The 16,498-nt window shown below is 39.3% G+C and overlaps 1 pseudogene; it reads left to right on the top strand.

The window, feature by feature from the left end:
- The first annotated feature begins 1,225 nt into the window (after positions 1–1,225).
- On the top strand, positions 1,226–14,120 carry LOC109375404 (ubiquitin-conjugating enzyme E2 L3-like; annotated as a pseudogene).
- Positions 14,121–16,498: the final 2,378 nt, after the last annotated feature.

Here is a 16,498-nt window from a genome sequence, read left to right on the forward strand (position 1 = left end):
TTCCCAGCCTGTTATTTATACAGTCTACCTTTCATCTTTCTTTTTGTTTTGTTTAAATTTTGAATTTCATGCGGAGTAGCGTGCAGGCTCTGAATTGCTTCCTTTATGGGATTTTTCTTTCCTAGTTTACTTAAGGCTGTCATCTAATTATTGCAGCTCCTTAAAGAATCTCAGCAGAATGAAATAATTATTTATTTTCTAAGTGTTTTCTCACCTCTGTTCTTTAGCCTAACATCCTCCTTGCGAATTTGGGTCCTCTTCTTATGATTGCTATTTGACAGCAGGAGGAACTAAGATATAAAGAAAGTAAATACCTAGGGCAATAGTCTCTGGGATTAAAAAACAGTAAGCATGACACTTAGACTTATGCTTTGTTCTCGAGCAGGTTTTCCCAACTCTGCCAGCCAAGAGAGAAAGCTGCAGTTGCCCTGAACTTGGCGTCAAACAACTTTGCCTCTGGTCTTAGTTCTGCCTTTTATGACCTTGGACAAGTAGTTAAGCTCTCTGGGTTTCTGGAAAAAGGGATAAATGATAAGCTTTTTTTCAAACTCTCTCCTCTTTAAATATTTTTCTCTAATCTTCTTTCCTCTGGTTTTCTGTTACTTTCAGCTTTTCTTGCTCCTATTTCCTGTCCTCCTGAGACTTGCACTGTCTCCTGTAGCCCTGTCTCCAATCTTATTTAGCCTGCTGCTGCTCCTCTTGATATCATATTGTCCTGTGTAATATTTAGCTGATCCACTTCTCGTGTGAAAAGAAAGTGAGCCTGATTTGGCATCTTTACAAAGGAGACAATATCTTAATCCATTACTTGTCAAGACAATATGAAATATTAAACAGAATGAAGATTAAAGATCTCAAATAACTTGGTAAAGATCTATTTTACCTTAAGGAACAAACAAAGAAATTTATTGAAATTGATTTTTATTTTATTTATTTTTACATTTTTATTAAATTTATTGGGGTGACAATGGTTAGTAAAGTTACACAGGTTTCAGGTGTCCAATTCTGTAATACATCATCTATGTATCATCACATTGTGTGCTCACCACCCGGAGTCAGTTCTCCTTCCATCACCATATATTTGGCCCCTTTTACCCTCTTACTTACAGATTTTTCTTGGTGCCTACAAGGAGCACAGAGGCTTTCTTCCTGCATCACTCAGGAGTTTAGCATCCCGGTATCCTGTGAGGATCAAGGGAATCCTGTTACCGTGCTGTGGGGAAGCCATGAAAGTGGGAAGCTGGCTGTATGAATCTACTAGTATCCTCTCCAAGTTTGGCGGGGGGGGTGGGCGGGGGGGAGTGGTCGAAGACTAACAGGCTAGACTCAGAGGCTCAGAGAGATGGCTAGGTAACACCGCCTTGCTTAGAGGGATGGATGACTTGCTGACACCCTGTGACTCAGTCTTATGCCTGACTACTAGTCTCCTCCATCTAGGCTGTGTGACAACTGCTGCTGCCTAAGGAATAGAGGGGAAGCTGGTGGAGGGTTTGGATTTGTCTATAAGATATGCTAAGTATGTGAATTGCAGCTTTTAACACCAGACCTAAGGGAATGCTATCAACAATAAGACCCTGAAATGGAGACAGCTTCTATTTCAAGTGCTTTCTATGCACTTCTGATGGGAAGGAGCCATTCCCATGGTACATGGCTTACAGATGCTATATGGAAGGAAAGGGGAAATGAAAGTGGAAGTCATATTGGGATATGACACTGGAAAGGTAAACAGTATAAGCCTTTCCTGGGAAGTCCTTGAATGCCAGGCTAACGGATCTAAAATGTACTGTTTATATACACACAGCAAGTCTTCTGATCTGGACTAGAAAGGGATAGAAGAGTGTAGCCTGTTTTTGATACTTATGACAGGACCTTGGCTATGTTGCTGCTGCTTTCTTGTGCTTTGCAAGAAGCAAATGAGGTTTAGCTATTATGTCGCTTCCAATTTGTAGAACAGTTGATAAACTTAATTTCTGTTATTTCACTTGATCTTCACAATGACACTTAGTGGTTGTTAGCACCGTTTCACACATGAGAAAACGGAGGCCTAGAGGAGAAATGGACTGCCTAAAGTGACCTAATGTCGGAGCTGCGACTAGAACCCAGATCTCCTAATGCTCACTTCAGTGTTATTTTCATTGCCCCATACTCTCCAAAACTGGAGTTTAGGTTACTTTTATTTTGATTTGTTTCTGCCAAGGCTATGGTAGACCATATTGGGTAGCTTTTAAAGTCAGAGTTATATGAATAGTACAAGATGAAGCAGGAATGGTAATTTACATACTAATGTTGTATGTTATTTATGGTAAACCCACTAGAAAGTCCCCACCCCAACATCTCTCCCTGTTTTATCCTTGAAGTCTAGCATTTATTAAAAATTAAAATAAACAAAAGGCCTCTTATCCTTGAGACAAGCTTTTTGAAATTGTAATTTTCTTTAAAAATCCTAATTACAAGGAAATGCAGCTTTCAAGTAGTACAAGAATGATTCAATTTATAACTTGCAATTATTATCTTACTCTGTCTAGAGAAGAAAGCACATTGAAATTTTCTTCTTTTCAAAAATTTCAAAGCAATGTTGATATGTTTTCTTTCTTCCCCTTGATAGGCCTTACTCTCAAAATTAGTTTGTAATCCTGTTTAAAAACCAATTCCACCAATAACTGACTTTGACTTTCCCACTACTTATTACTCAGCTCTTTTATTTCTACTCCTTCACATGCAGTAAACCACACACCTTCAGCATTCAACCAAATAGTGTGTATCTACTGTGTGCTACACACTGCATGAGATGCAAGTGTAATTGACACTGGAAAATCTTGAAACCTACTCACTGTGGGTATGGGTGTTTGGGGTGGGGTGCTGCAGAGCAGTGTATATTGTGGTAGAACCGGGTGTATTATAGAACAATAGATTTGGCATCAGCAAATTATTTTAACCATTTTAAAGCATACAATTCAGTGCCATTTAGTACATTCATAATGTGCAACTATCACCACTCTCTAGTTCCAGACATTTTTATCACCCCAAAATGAAACCCCACATCCGTTAAGCAGTCACTCCTCATTCCCTCTCCCCCCAGCCTCTAGCAACCACTAATCTGCTTTCTGTCTCTATGGATTTCCCTATTCTGGACATTTCATATAGATAAAATCATATAACATATGGCCTTTTGTGGCTTCTTTCACTTAGCAGAATGTTTTTAAGGTTCATCCATGTTGTAGTATCTATCAGTACTTCATTTCTTTTTATGGCTGAATGATATTCCCTTGCATGAAAACAGGATATCTTTCCATTTACTTAGGTCTTTTTAAATTTCTTTTAACAATGTTTTGTAGTTTTCAGTGTACAAGTCTTACACCTCCTTGGTTAAATTTATCCATAAGTATTTTATTCTTTTTAATACTATTGTAAATGAAATTGTTTCTTTTTTATTATCACAGTGTTCTTTGTTTTAAAAATTGGAAACAAGTTAATTATTCTGTTATGGAAAAATAAACATATTGTAGTCTATCCAAAGGACAGAATTATTTTTTCCAAATTAATGACAGGAGGGAAAGCTCTTGAGATATTCATTAGTACAAAATCTTAGATACATTAAAATAACAATTTTAAAATGCATGTATTCATTCAACAAATAAAATTAATTAAAATGCAATGGTTTCTTAATTTCCTTTTACGATTGCTTATTGCCAGTGTATAGGAATACAACTGATTTTTGTATGTTGATTGTGTATTCTACGATTTTCCTGAATTTCTGTGCTAGCTCTCATGGTGTTTTTTCAGGATTTTCTATATGAACAGTCATGTCATCTGTCAGTAGAGATAGTTTTACTGTTTTCTTTTCAGTTTAGATACCTTTTCTTTCTTTCTTTCTTTTTTGCCTAATTTCTCTGGCTTAAACTTTCAGCGAAGTGTTGCATACAGGTGGTGAGAGTGGGCATCCTTGTCTTGTTCCTGATCTTAGCCGGGGAAAGCTTTCCACTTGCTCACCATTGAGTGTCGTGATGTTAGCTGTGGGTTTTTCATAAATGCCCTTTGTCATGTTGAAGAAATTCTCTTCTAAATCCTATTTCCACTTGAGTCAATTTTGGTCGTTTGTGTGTTTCTAGGGATATGTCCATTTTATCTAGTTCATCTACTTTGTTGGCATACAATTGTTTATAATATTCTCTTATTTTTATTTCTGTAAGGTCAGTAGTAATGTCTTTACTTTCATTTGTACTTTTAATAATTTGAGTCTTATCTTCTTTTTCCCTATTAAGTCTAATGGTTTGTAAATTTTGTTGATCTTTTCAAAAAACTAACTTATAATTTCATTGATTCTCTCTATTGTTTTTTTATTCTCTGTTTCATTTACCTGCGCTCTGATGTAGTATTATTATTCCTTCCTTCTACTCTCTTTGGACTTAGTTTACTTTTCTTTTTCTAGCTCCTTAAGTTATAAATCCAAGTTATTGACTTGGGATCTTTCTTTTTTAAAAATATAGGCATATACAGCTGTGAATTTCCCTCTGAGCACTGCTTTCACTGCATCCCATAACTTTATGTTATTTTTTTATCTCAAAATATTTTCTAGTTGCCCTTGTGATTTCTTCTTTGAACCATTGATTATTTAAGGGTGTGTTGTTTAATTTCCACATATTTGATTTCTAGTTTAGAAGAGATAGTTTTTATGATTTCGACCTTCATTGAGCCTTGTTTTGTAGCCTGACATATGCTCCATCCTGGACAATGTTCCATGTGCACTTGAGAAGAATGCGTGCTCTGCTGTTGTTGGGTCTAGTGTTCTCTATATTTCTGTTAGGTCTTGTTGGTCTATGGTGTTGTTCAAACCCTTTACTTCCTCACTGATCTTCTGTTTCATTGTTCTGTCCATTATTGAAGTCTCCAACTAGTATTATTATAACTGCCTATTTCTCCCTTCAGTTCTGCCAGTTTTTGCTTCATGTATTTTGAGACTTTTGTGTTAGGTGTAATTGTTATATCTTCTTGATGAATTGACTCTTTTATCATTATATAATGTTCTTTCACTGGGTTTTGAGAGTTCGCTCTTGTTTTGGGACAGCTAAATCCCCTGATTTGAGAAAGTGTGTGTGTGTGTACATGTGCTACTGACCAGTGGGGTAAATAGCAAGGGGAAAAGGGGCTCCTTGATCTTTAATTCCATGAGCAGTTAAAAGCATTTTTTGTTGTCAGCTCTCAAACCAGCACAAATTTGGATCATTAACTCCCTATTCTAATAAGGTCCTATAGCTGGGTTGAGAATGAGTCAGTAGACTCACTGTGAAAGAGAGCCATGCCTTCATTGAGGTCTTTGTGAAAATCTTACACACACAGATAGTAATTGGAATCCAATGTATCCCATGCTCTGCAATAAATATTCTTAGGTCTACAGTATCACTAGTCAAAATTAAGAAGCAGTGACAATTTGAGGCTTTTCTTCATTGCTTTCTTATTTCATTACCATCTGTTTCCTTTACTTCTTCTCTTTCTTCCTCTGTGTTTCTCCAGTTGTTTTTTCCTCTTTTGTTTCCATCTTTCCTTTTTTTCTTCTCCACTCCCCCTTTTCTTTACGATTCTCTTCCATGCATCTTTCTGTCTTATGTCCCCTTTTCTATATTATTCCTTTTACCCCATAACTGTTTCATTATTGTATACTGGCCATGAGACTAAATATTTTAAGTTAGTATAATTAGCGATGTTAATAAAGGAATAACCATAATTTTGTTCCTTTGTGGGAAAAATGTAAACAAATTAAAATAAAAAGCCTATACTCTGTCACCATCTAACTGGAGCTTCTGTGTTGACAGCAAATATACTAAAAAAAAAGGTTTAAAAAATTGTTTTTTAAAAACCTGGTAAGAGGGCCGGCTGAGTGGCACATCGGTTTGGAGTTTGCTTGGGACACCAGCTCTGAGCAGCATGGCCCCCGGTTCGGATCCCACATGAGGGCCAGTGACGCTGTGCCCTCTACAGCTAAGATGGTGAACAACAGCTCAACCTGGAGCTGGGCTGCTGTGAGACGCCAGCGATGGCGTAGGCTGCAGTGGGGCTGCAGTGGGCTGCCGTAAGCTACCTTGAGTGGCTGGCAGCCAGCATGAGCTGCCAAGAGCCGCTGTGAGTGGCTGTCCAGGAGCCGGCGACCGATCTGCCTCAGCTGGGAAGAGCGCAATGATAATACCAACATGGGCCAGTGAAGCAACGTCCTCCACAACTAGATCGAAGAGCAAAAGGACAGCAACTTATCTGTCCCCCTCCCCCAATTCCCCAATTAAAAAAAATTCTTAAAAGAAAAAAAAAACAAGAAAAAAACCTGGTAAGAAAATTATACTAGCTGGGCCCAAATGTCCACCTTTGCTCTTTATGAAAATTATCGAAGTACAAAGATGGAAGTAAGTCTCTGCCCTACAAAATACCTTCTGCAGAAAACCCCTTTGGCTTCAAAGCTATGAACTTCAGGCAAAAGCCAGAGTTTCTTAGGTTGTCTGTCACATTGACAGTTGGGCCTGTTGAAAGTCCTGATTGAGGGAAGAATGAAATATAAACTTAGCTATTGGGTTTAAGCAGAGCTAAACATGATATGGTGGCAGTAATAGCCTAATGTTCCTTTTTGAGTGAGGCACTCTTTAATTCTCTTGCAGGCTGATAAGATTTGGAAATCTTCACTGAATTTTAGGTTTATTTTTCATTTCTTTATTTTAATCTTCTCTTAGGCTATAGGCAGGCTGGAATGGGCTATGAAGACTTCTGGCAGTATAAATCCTTTACAAGATGGTGATCTAGCCCTTTAGTTTTGAGGTTGGTGTACTGTGTGTGAGTATATATATTTATCACACACAGTCACTATCTTCGAAAGTGAAGGTGCACATCTTTCTCAGCCATCTCTTTCTTATAAAGCCATTGAAGTAATGTCAAGGTCTGAAGCTAGCACATTCTGGTTCTAGGGAGTTAAGGATCATTTCCTTGAAAGGTTAACCTGACAAAGGACCTTCAAGAGTTGGAAGTAATAATAGTGTGATTGCACTGAATGGCTCCAACTCTCCTCTGGGAGTTAGGCATTACTTGCTTTCAATATGTGATGAACAGAAAGAGCAACATTCTGAAGGACACAAATCATCAAGAAGCAACATTTTTTTATCTTAACCACAAAAGTATAAGTTTTGGTTCATTTTCCCTTCTTTTTAAACCCCACCTATAGATGGCTTTCACATTGACCTCATTTCTTGGAAAACACAGAACTCTATCCAGAAAAGAGGCTTATGCCATGCACAGTTCCATCCTGCTTCATACTGAACCCATCTCTCTGGGCTTGCTGGCAATTGGAACTCACATGGAACATTCTACTTTGAGCTTGCATTGGTAAAGCAGCTGGTATTGTTAAGCAAACCCAAGTGAAACTTTTGGGCTCTGTTCCTGCCTCCCACACAACTAAAAGGAACCCAAATTGGATAGATCTGAAAGGGCCTTTGGAGACCATCTGGTTCAACCCCTCATAGTAGAGATGGAAAATTCAAGCCCAGAGTTGAAAAAAGGAGCTTGCTCAAGGTTACACAGTGAGATAATGGTGGATCTCTGCCTGCAGAAGACTGTTCTTCCTCCTTAGTTTTATGTTAAGGAGGAATCTGACAGATATATCTGTTGAAACTAATTCTGTGTTTGTGTATGTGTGTATGTTTGTCAACATTTTCACATATTCCATACGGTTTAACTTTTTTAAAGAAAAAATTTATTTTTGGTTAACTTTATATTTACATAAAAGTTGCAAAAATAGTATATAGAATTCTCATACACTCCTTATTTAGTTTCCCCTAATGTTATCTTACATTACTATGGTACATTTATCAAAACTAAGACATCAACATCAGTATATTACCATTAACTAAACTCCAAACTTCATTCATATGTCTCCAATTTTTTCCAGTAATGTCTTTTTTGTTTTTAATGCCAGGATCCAATCCAGAGTACCACATTGCATTTAATCATCATATGTCCTTAGTCTTCTCTGGTCTGTGGCAATTTCTGAGCTTTTCCTTGTTTTTCATAACTAATATTTTTGTAGAGCACTGATCAGATGTTTTACAGAATGTCCCTCAATTTTTGTTAGTCTGATGTTTTTCTAATGATTACACTGGGGTTATTGGTTTTGGAAAAAAATATCGCAGAAGTCAACTGCTATTTTTCATCTCATTATCTTAAGAGATACATATAATATATCCACAAGACTTATCACTACTTAACTTTGATCATTCGGTTAATGTACTGTTTGCCATGTTTGTCGACTGTAAAGTTACTATTTTTTGCCTTTACATTCTCTAGTCTTTGGAAGTAAGTCACTTACTTGCCCTCCTGGAAAGGGGAAGATCCACCATATGTTATTTGGAATCATTTGTAAGGAGGATGTCTCTTCTCCACCATTTATTTAGTCAATCGTTCATTTATATGTGCACGGACTCACATATACAGTCAGGTGCTGCATCAACAACATTCTGGTCAGCGATGGACCGAATACATGACAGTGGTCCCATGAGATTATAACGGAGCTGAAAAATTCCTATTGCCTAGTGATGTCATAGTGCAATATATTCCTCACGTGTTTATGGTGATGCTGGTATAAACAAACCTACTGCACTGCCCTGTTAGAGTATAGTACATACAATATGTACAGCACATAATACTTGGTAATAATTATGTTACTGGTTTCTGTATTTACTATACTTTTTATCATTATTTTAGAGTGTACTCTTTCTACTTAAAAAAATGTGCTGTAAAACAGTATGTTGTGTTCCACTGGCAGCAGCCTCAAACATTTCGTTTACCATGTCTCTCGATGGCATAATTTTCTCTTGGGCTTGATTTAATCTCATGTTATTTTATAAATTGAGTGTAGCCTAAGTGTCCAGTGTTTATACAGTCTACAGTGGTGGACAGTCATGTCCTTGGCCTTCACATCCTCTCACCACTCACTCACTGACTCACCCAGGGCAACTTCCAGTCCTGCAAGCTCCACTCATGGTAAGTGCCCTGTACGGGTGTACTGCTTTTATCTTTTATACTGTACTTTTACTGTACCTTTTCTACATTTAGATATGTCTAGATACACAAATACTTATTATTGTGTTACATTTCCCTACAGTATTCAGTACAGTAACATGACATACTGTACAGGCTTGCAGCCTAGGAGCAGTAGGCTATACCATAGAGCCTAGGTGTATACTGGGCTGTACCATCTAGGTGTGTGTAAGTCATTCTGTGATGTTCACACAACAACTAAACTGCCTACCAGTGCATTTCTGAGAATGCATCCCTGTTGTTAAGCAGTGCATGACTGTATTTATTTTGTACTTTAAGTTTTAATCTGATACTACCTCATTTATTTTGTTGCTCAAATTCTTCCAGCTTTGTCCATTGGGAATTCTTTCAGGTTGGCACCTGTGTCCCTTTGAAATGCCCCCTTCCTTATAATTTTTTAGTAATTCCTTATTTTCTGGTAGTACAAGATACTCTAGACTCATCTGATATTTCCTCTTCCCTAGTCCTCCTAGAATCAGCCATTTCTCCAGGGAACCCTGGTTCCTTCTATTGCACAATTACATTTAGAATCCAAAATCTGGAAGTAGTCATTGTTACTGAGCTGTCGTTGCTTCTAGGCTTTCTTAGTGGACAGAATTAGGAAATATATGTTTGTACACTAACCCATGTATACATTCATATGTATAATTGTTTCTGTATCCTCTATTCATTTGTATATATATTAAGCTAAACATGAGTTCATACTTATGTCTCCAACTCTAATCCAGTACTACAGGGTTCATTCTAGCCTCTCTTTCTTGTTTATCTGTAACTTCCCTCTCTAACAGTGAGCAACCTGGCTTTCACTATCCATCATCCATTTATTTATTTGTTCAATACCAGTATACATGTAAATTAGTTTCAGAATTATTCACTATACTCCATAAGAAACAAATTTATCAACTAGAGTACAATGTTTATATATTGTTCTTTTGTCTTTATCCTTATAATTTCCAGGTAAAACAAGATTTTCCAAAGTTAACTCAATGTTGTACTCACACTCAGTGCAGTTGTGTAATCCAGTTACATTCGTTTGTTACAGTCTGCATTCCATCCTGGATCCCTCAACACCCTGGTTGATATTTTCATTTGGATACATTAATGCTCATTCTCTGTGAATTATAGCTGTATAGGTTTTGACAAACGTATAGCATCATGTACTCACCACTCTGGTACCATACAGAAGAGTTTTATTACTCTCAAAATTCTTCTGTGTATCCCCTTTGTTATTAACCATCCCCTTTTCCCCCAATGCCTGGAAATTACTGATGCATACTTTATCCCTATGGTTTTACTTCTTTTGGGGTGTCTTATAAATAGAATCATAAAATATGTAGTCTTTTGTGTATGGCTTATGTCTCTTATCAAAATGTACTCATGCGTCATCCATGGTGTTGTGTGATTCAGTAGGTCTTCCAAAGTTCCTTTTCATCACTGAATAATATTCCATTGCAAAGATGTTTGTCTCTTCTCCTGCAGAAGGACATATTGATTGTTTATAGCTTTTGGAAGTTATGAATGAAATTGCTATCAACATCTACATGCAGGTTTTTGTGTGAATGTAAGTTTTCAATTCACTTGGGTATATATATATATATATATATATATATATATATATATATATATATTCTAGGAGTGTACTAGCTGGATTGTATAGCACATCTATGTTTAAACTACTAACTGTCAACTGAATCCCTTTCCCAGAATTTTGGCCTGAAGATGTGTGTATGGTGCAGTGGGGTATCTGCTGCTGAGTTCAATTGGAATAGAGATCACTTTCATACCATATTCCATATGGATGAAAAATGGAACATCCACAGGATTTCTCCTCCCAAGGGTACCAGGAAGATGAAATTTCTGAAAATGACCACTAGATGGCACGATACTTGCTGGCACCCTGGGAGTTGTAAATCTTTGGAAGATTCTGGGAGACTGCTAAAAATTTATCACCCTCCCCTCTCCCCTTTTCTTGGGAAAGGGATATTTGAGCCACAACCAAGAAATAGAATACAAGATTTGTGGCTCCTAGCGTGTGCCTTCCTGCTGATTCAGGAAGTTAGCATTAGTTTTCATGTTGGCAAGCATTCCAACAGATAAACTTGTGTAATGATAAACTTTGGGTTAGATAACAAGTTTTGACCTGGAATGGGGTATGCCACATCATGACATGTTTGTGTCCCTTGCTGACCTCATTGCAAAGTAGAAGCTTGGGTCCTTGATGCCTGAGTTCTAATGCTTAACCTCTTTTGGCCTACTATTCATCGTCTGTAAAATAGGGATAGTAATACCTCCCCATTCACATTCACAGGTTTGTTGGCAGAAATCAACATAAGGTAAATAATATGAAATATACAAAAGAACTTTATAAATTTAGCATCACACAAATGTGAATTATTAATTATTAATGATTAAATCAGACAGAATATAAAATGCTACACGTTAGGTAGTATCATACATTAAAAAATCAGTCTTGGGCCAGCCGAGTGGCTCGTTGGTTAAGAGTTGGTTTGGGAGTGCGAGCTCTGAGCAACAGGGCTACCGGTTCGGATCCCACATGGGCCAGTGACGCTGCGCCCTCTACAGCTAAGATGGTGAACAACAGCTCGACCTGGAGCTGGGCTGCTGTGAGTCGCCGGCGATGGCGTAGGCTGCAGCCTCTGCTGCAGTGAGCTGCCTTGAGCTACCATGAGCGGCTGTTAGCCAGCGTGAGCAGCCGACAGCTGGCATGAGCTGGCTTTTTTTAAACAAAAAAAAATCAGTCTTGCAGATACAATCTGTTTTCCCATGAGGAAAAATAGATATTTAGTTTTTATTTATTTTTTGAAAGATTTTATTGGGGAATCGGGGAAGGGGAACAGACAAGTTGCTGTCCTTTTGTTCTTCAGTCTAGTTGTGGAGGGCGTCGCTTCACTGGCCCATGTTGGTATTATCATTGCGCTCTTCCCAGGTGAGACAGATCGGTCACCAGCCTCTGGACGGCCGCTCACAGCCGCTCTTGGCAGCCCAGCTCCAGGTTGAGCTGTTGTTCACCATCTTAGCTGTAGAGGGCAGTGTCGCTGGCCCTCATGTGGGATCCAAACCGGGGCCCTGCTGCTCAGAGCAGGCGTCCCCCTAGATATTTAGTTTTTAAATTGACCCAGTATTTTTCTCAAAACTTGGTGGGTGGCTAACTTTTATTGTTGTTCCAGCACTTGTAGAAAATACATCAGCTTGATTCCAGATTAAGCTGATTTTATAGGGTAATTTTTCGCCCTCACAAAACCCACATTATTTAAATTTACCAAGTGAACACTGGTGCATTCAGTAGATATTATTATTTTGGGTTCCAGTTGGGATTCTTTACTGATTCTGGGCCTAGATTAACCCCTACCTTTGGTATGTACCAGGGCCCAGCATTCCGCAGCTTTAGAGGTGGCTTCACCTTTAGCCTAGCAATTATCTGTAGTTTCTTCAGCTCACAGCTCAAAGAAAGACTTGGAATCTAAGAGGAGGAATGTACGTTTTCTCTTCACAGCAGCACAGAAACCAATAGTTGTCAAAGCACTGTCAACATAGCTCCAATCTTTTATCTTCCTCCGTCCAGTAAGAGGGGCATAGCTTAACCGGAAATAGCCGGTGCGGTGAAGAGCACTGGAAAGATGTGTGTGTGTGTGTGTGTGTGTGTGTGTTATGGACAACCTTGTTTTCAGTTACCTACTTTTGTTTTGCCTCTAAATTCTGTATTTCCCCCCTCCTCTTGTCACAACTATTTAGTAAATATGTGCTTTTTTGTTGTTTGTAAATGAAGGCAAAGTTAAAGAGTGTCCTTAGTTTAGGGACGTTGTGTGCTTATCTGGCTAGGTGTATAGGTTGTGTATGTGGGCAGGTGCTGGGCATGGCATTGAAATAGTTCCTCAAAACTGGCACTTTTGAATAAGAGCAAATGGTCTACCTATTGTCAGTCTGTGCTGGAAAATATCCTTAGTAATTGAGCTGAATCTCCCTCCCCAAATATCGCCTCCTAGGTATGATGAAACAACCAAGTGAGTGTGTTTAGTTGTCCCTTACCACTTTCTTAGAGGTTTTTTCTATCTCTGGACAAGCCAAATTCTATCCCCCCACACTGTACAATCAACCCAACATTCTTTGCATAGTCAAACAAGCTTCTCTTCTGAGTGATTAATCTGTGAAAACCCCCACACAATTGTAGTGAAACTGGAGTTGTTGATGCCAGACTCACAGTAGAAAGATCCTTTATGAAGCCATTGCCAAGGATAAGATTGATTGTTACACAGGTGGGTATCTGCCTACTTGTCCTGCTCACTGGAAAATTTTGCCCAGGGCCTTGAAACTAACCCAGTGATATTTTAATGTTGGGGGGGAAAAGCAAGGCTACAGCATCATTCATTCATTTGCTTTAACGAGTGTTCTCGAGGGGCTCAGCCGCCCAGCCGGCCCGATGCACACTGGGAAAGCAGCAGCACCAGATCCAAGATGGCAGCCAGCAGGAGGCTGATGAAGGAGCTTGACGAGGGCTTATTGTTCCTGATAACTCCCCCTATGATAAAGGGGCCTTCAGAATTGAAATCAACTTTCCAGTAGAGTACCCATTCAAACCACCGAAGATCGCATTTAAAACCCCAACATTGATGAAAAGGGACAGGTCTGTCTGCCAGTAATTAGTGCTGCAAACTGGAAGCCAGCAACCAAAACCGACCAAGTAATCCAGTCCCTCATAGCACTGGTGAACGACCCCCAGCCCGAACACCCCCTTCGGGCTGACCTAGCGGAAGAATACTCTTAAGGACCGTAAAAAATTCTGTAAGAATGCTGAAGAATTTACAAAGAAATATGGGGAAAAGCGATCTGTGGACTAAAATCTGCCACGATTGATTCCATCGACTGTGAGCAGAGACCCAGAGCAGTGCAGACACCCCGCAAAGCAGGACTCTGTGGAAAATTGACACGTGCCACCGCCTGGCGTTTGCTTGTGGCAGTTACTAACTTTCTACGGTTTTCTTAATCAAAAGTGGTCTAGGTAACCTATAAAAGGATTAAAAATTTAAGACGTTCTAAAAAAAAAAAGGAGTGTTCTCTTTCAAACATATACAATACTTTGTAAATATTAAATTTCATAAAAGGGGAATCATTTTATAAGTTTTATCTATTATGCTTTGGGAGTTTAGAGCCAGACAGAGTTATTTGGCTAAAACCTTCCATTCGTACCCTAATGATAACACTGAACAAACCCAACCAGGATCTTTCCATATGTACAGTTTTCTCTGTCAAGGTCTTAGGAGGAATGCCTGGGGGAAAGAACAGAGAGATACAGACTGTCAGAGAGCTGAAGGAGACCTCTGATGCCATTTTATCTACCCATCCAACCTTAATCAAATGTATAGAACAGCGGTTCTCAACTTGTGGGGGTCGAACGACCCTTTCACAGGAGTCGCCTAAGACCATCGGAAAACAAAAAGATATTTACATTACAATTCATAACAGTAGCAAAATTACAGTTATAGAGGAGCAACGAAAATAATTTTATGGTTGGGGGTCACCACATCATGAGGAACTCTATTAAGGGGCCGCGGCATTAGGAAGGTTGAGAACCACTGGTATAGAAGGAGTAGTTTAGCGTGTTAAAAAAAGCATGGGACTTAGAAGAATTGTGTTGCAGTTCCAGCTCAAGCATTAACTCTACTCTTAGGGGAGTCATTTGTTCTCTGAAACTAAGTTTCCTTATACTAGTATGTAAGTGGAGGTAATAATCCTCAGAACATTGTATAAGAAGACTGGATTGGTGGTCTCCAAACCCATCCCCTCATTTGTTGACATGTTACAAGGAGTCGGAGGCCTCCGAAATCATTATAATCAGGCTTCAGTTTAGTACAACAAACAGATAGAAAGCAGGATCAATGAAGGAAAAAGGTGCATGAGGCAGAGGCTGGAGGATACCAGGTGCAAGCTTCCAAGAGTCCTCTCCCAATGGAGTCACACAGGAAGCACTTAATCCCCCAGCAATGAACTGCAAAAACAAGCAAACTTGAGCCTAAAAGTGCACGCTTTTTATTGGGACAACTGCAGTGACTGATTGCAGTCACCGAAACTCCAGACCCCCAGAAGGAAAGCAGGTGTTCACCATAAATCACATTTTTTACGCAAACTGTCTTGACAGCCTGGTACAATGTGGTTCGAGGGTTGCAGCATACACAGCGCCCTTGTCAGAAGTAGCATAGGGAACATTCTAAGGCCTGACTTCCCAGGAGCCATACAAGCAAGCCCTTCAGAGAATGTACAGGATTTGAGCAACTCAGGCCTGTTGGATTAACTGTTTTCTTCCCAGGTAAGTATTAAATTATTGTGCATTTCACGTGCTGCTCTATCATATATGATAGATATGATAGAGCAGCACGTGAAATGTGTTAAATTTTTATTAAATGTAAATAAATATATACATAAAGATCATGTGCTATGCACATAGGCTACGTAGTACATTAAATGTGAGGGATTAATATGATTACAAATGATTAATGGGGGCTAGAGAGCTGCTCTAGGGTGTGACTGGCAACCCCTCCGAGCAGTGAATGTGAGGCTGTAAAAAATCCCAGTGAGGATTTTATGTTTCTGTGTGACAGACAACAATTTGTCACTAGAAACATTCTGTCCTATTGTGGGAGCTCCTGACAAGAAAGTGTGTTGTAACCTGATGTGTCGGTAGTGGGGTGCATGTTAAGAGTATTTCAGGCTCTTCCTGTGCTTTATGCCTGTGTGGCTGCTGTAGTCCCGCCCCGCCCCAAGCACCCAGGAGTGGCACCTGAGGCGGTTGCTCTTACTCTGTGTGAGCTGAAACCCCGCTCGTCTGCCTGAGAGGAATGTGAGTCATGTCAGTGCTTCTCCTCCAGTCGACCCTCTCCCACCTAACTTTCTGAGCATCATCTGAAGCTCTTCCTGAGCACCCTGTTCCTGGTGGCCCTGGAAAGTTTTCACATACAGTATAACGGGGGCTCTTGTGTGCAGGCAGAAACAGACAAAGACAAGGTGGACGTCATCAAGGGAGCCTACTGCCCCTCCTGAAGTAAAGCATCCGGCACCCCTGGCCCCACCTTCTTATCAATTCTTAGAACACCTTTCCCTACCCTCTCTACCCAGTTAAAATAGCAACCTTTGCATTTTATGGCATTTTATACTTTTCTAAGACTTTCCTATACATTGTTTCATCTTAGTAATATTTTTGTTCATGCTCCAAAGCCAAGTTGATATTTTCTTTTCTTTTCTTTTTTTTGCCAAAGTCGTTTAATGTAGTTACTGGCAGATCTAGAACTTGAAGTCAAATTTTCTAATTTCTCCTATTTTCAATTCTCCACCACCTGACCACCACAGACTGTTTATCTCCCTCCTTCTGCTCAGTAGCATAAACTGTTAGTTGCCAAATTTCCAAACCTAAGGCCAA

This window comes from Hipposideros armiger, unplaced genomic scaffold (assembly GCF_001890085.2).
Source record: "Hipposideros armiger isolate ML-2016 unplaced genomic scaffold, ASM189008v1 scaffold_944, whole genome shotgun sequence".
NCBI lineage: Eukaryota > Metazoa > Chordata > Mammalia > Chiroptera > Hipposideridae > Hipposideros > Hipposideros armiger.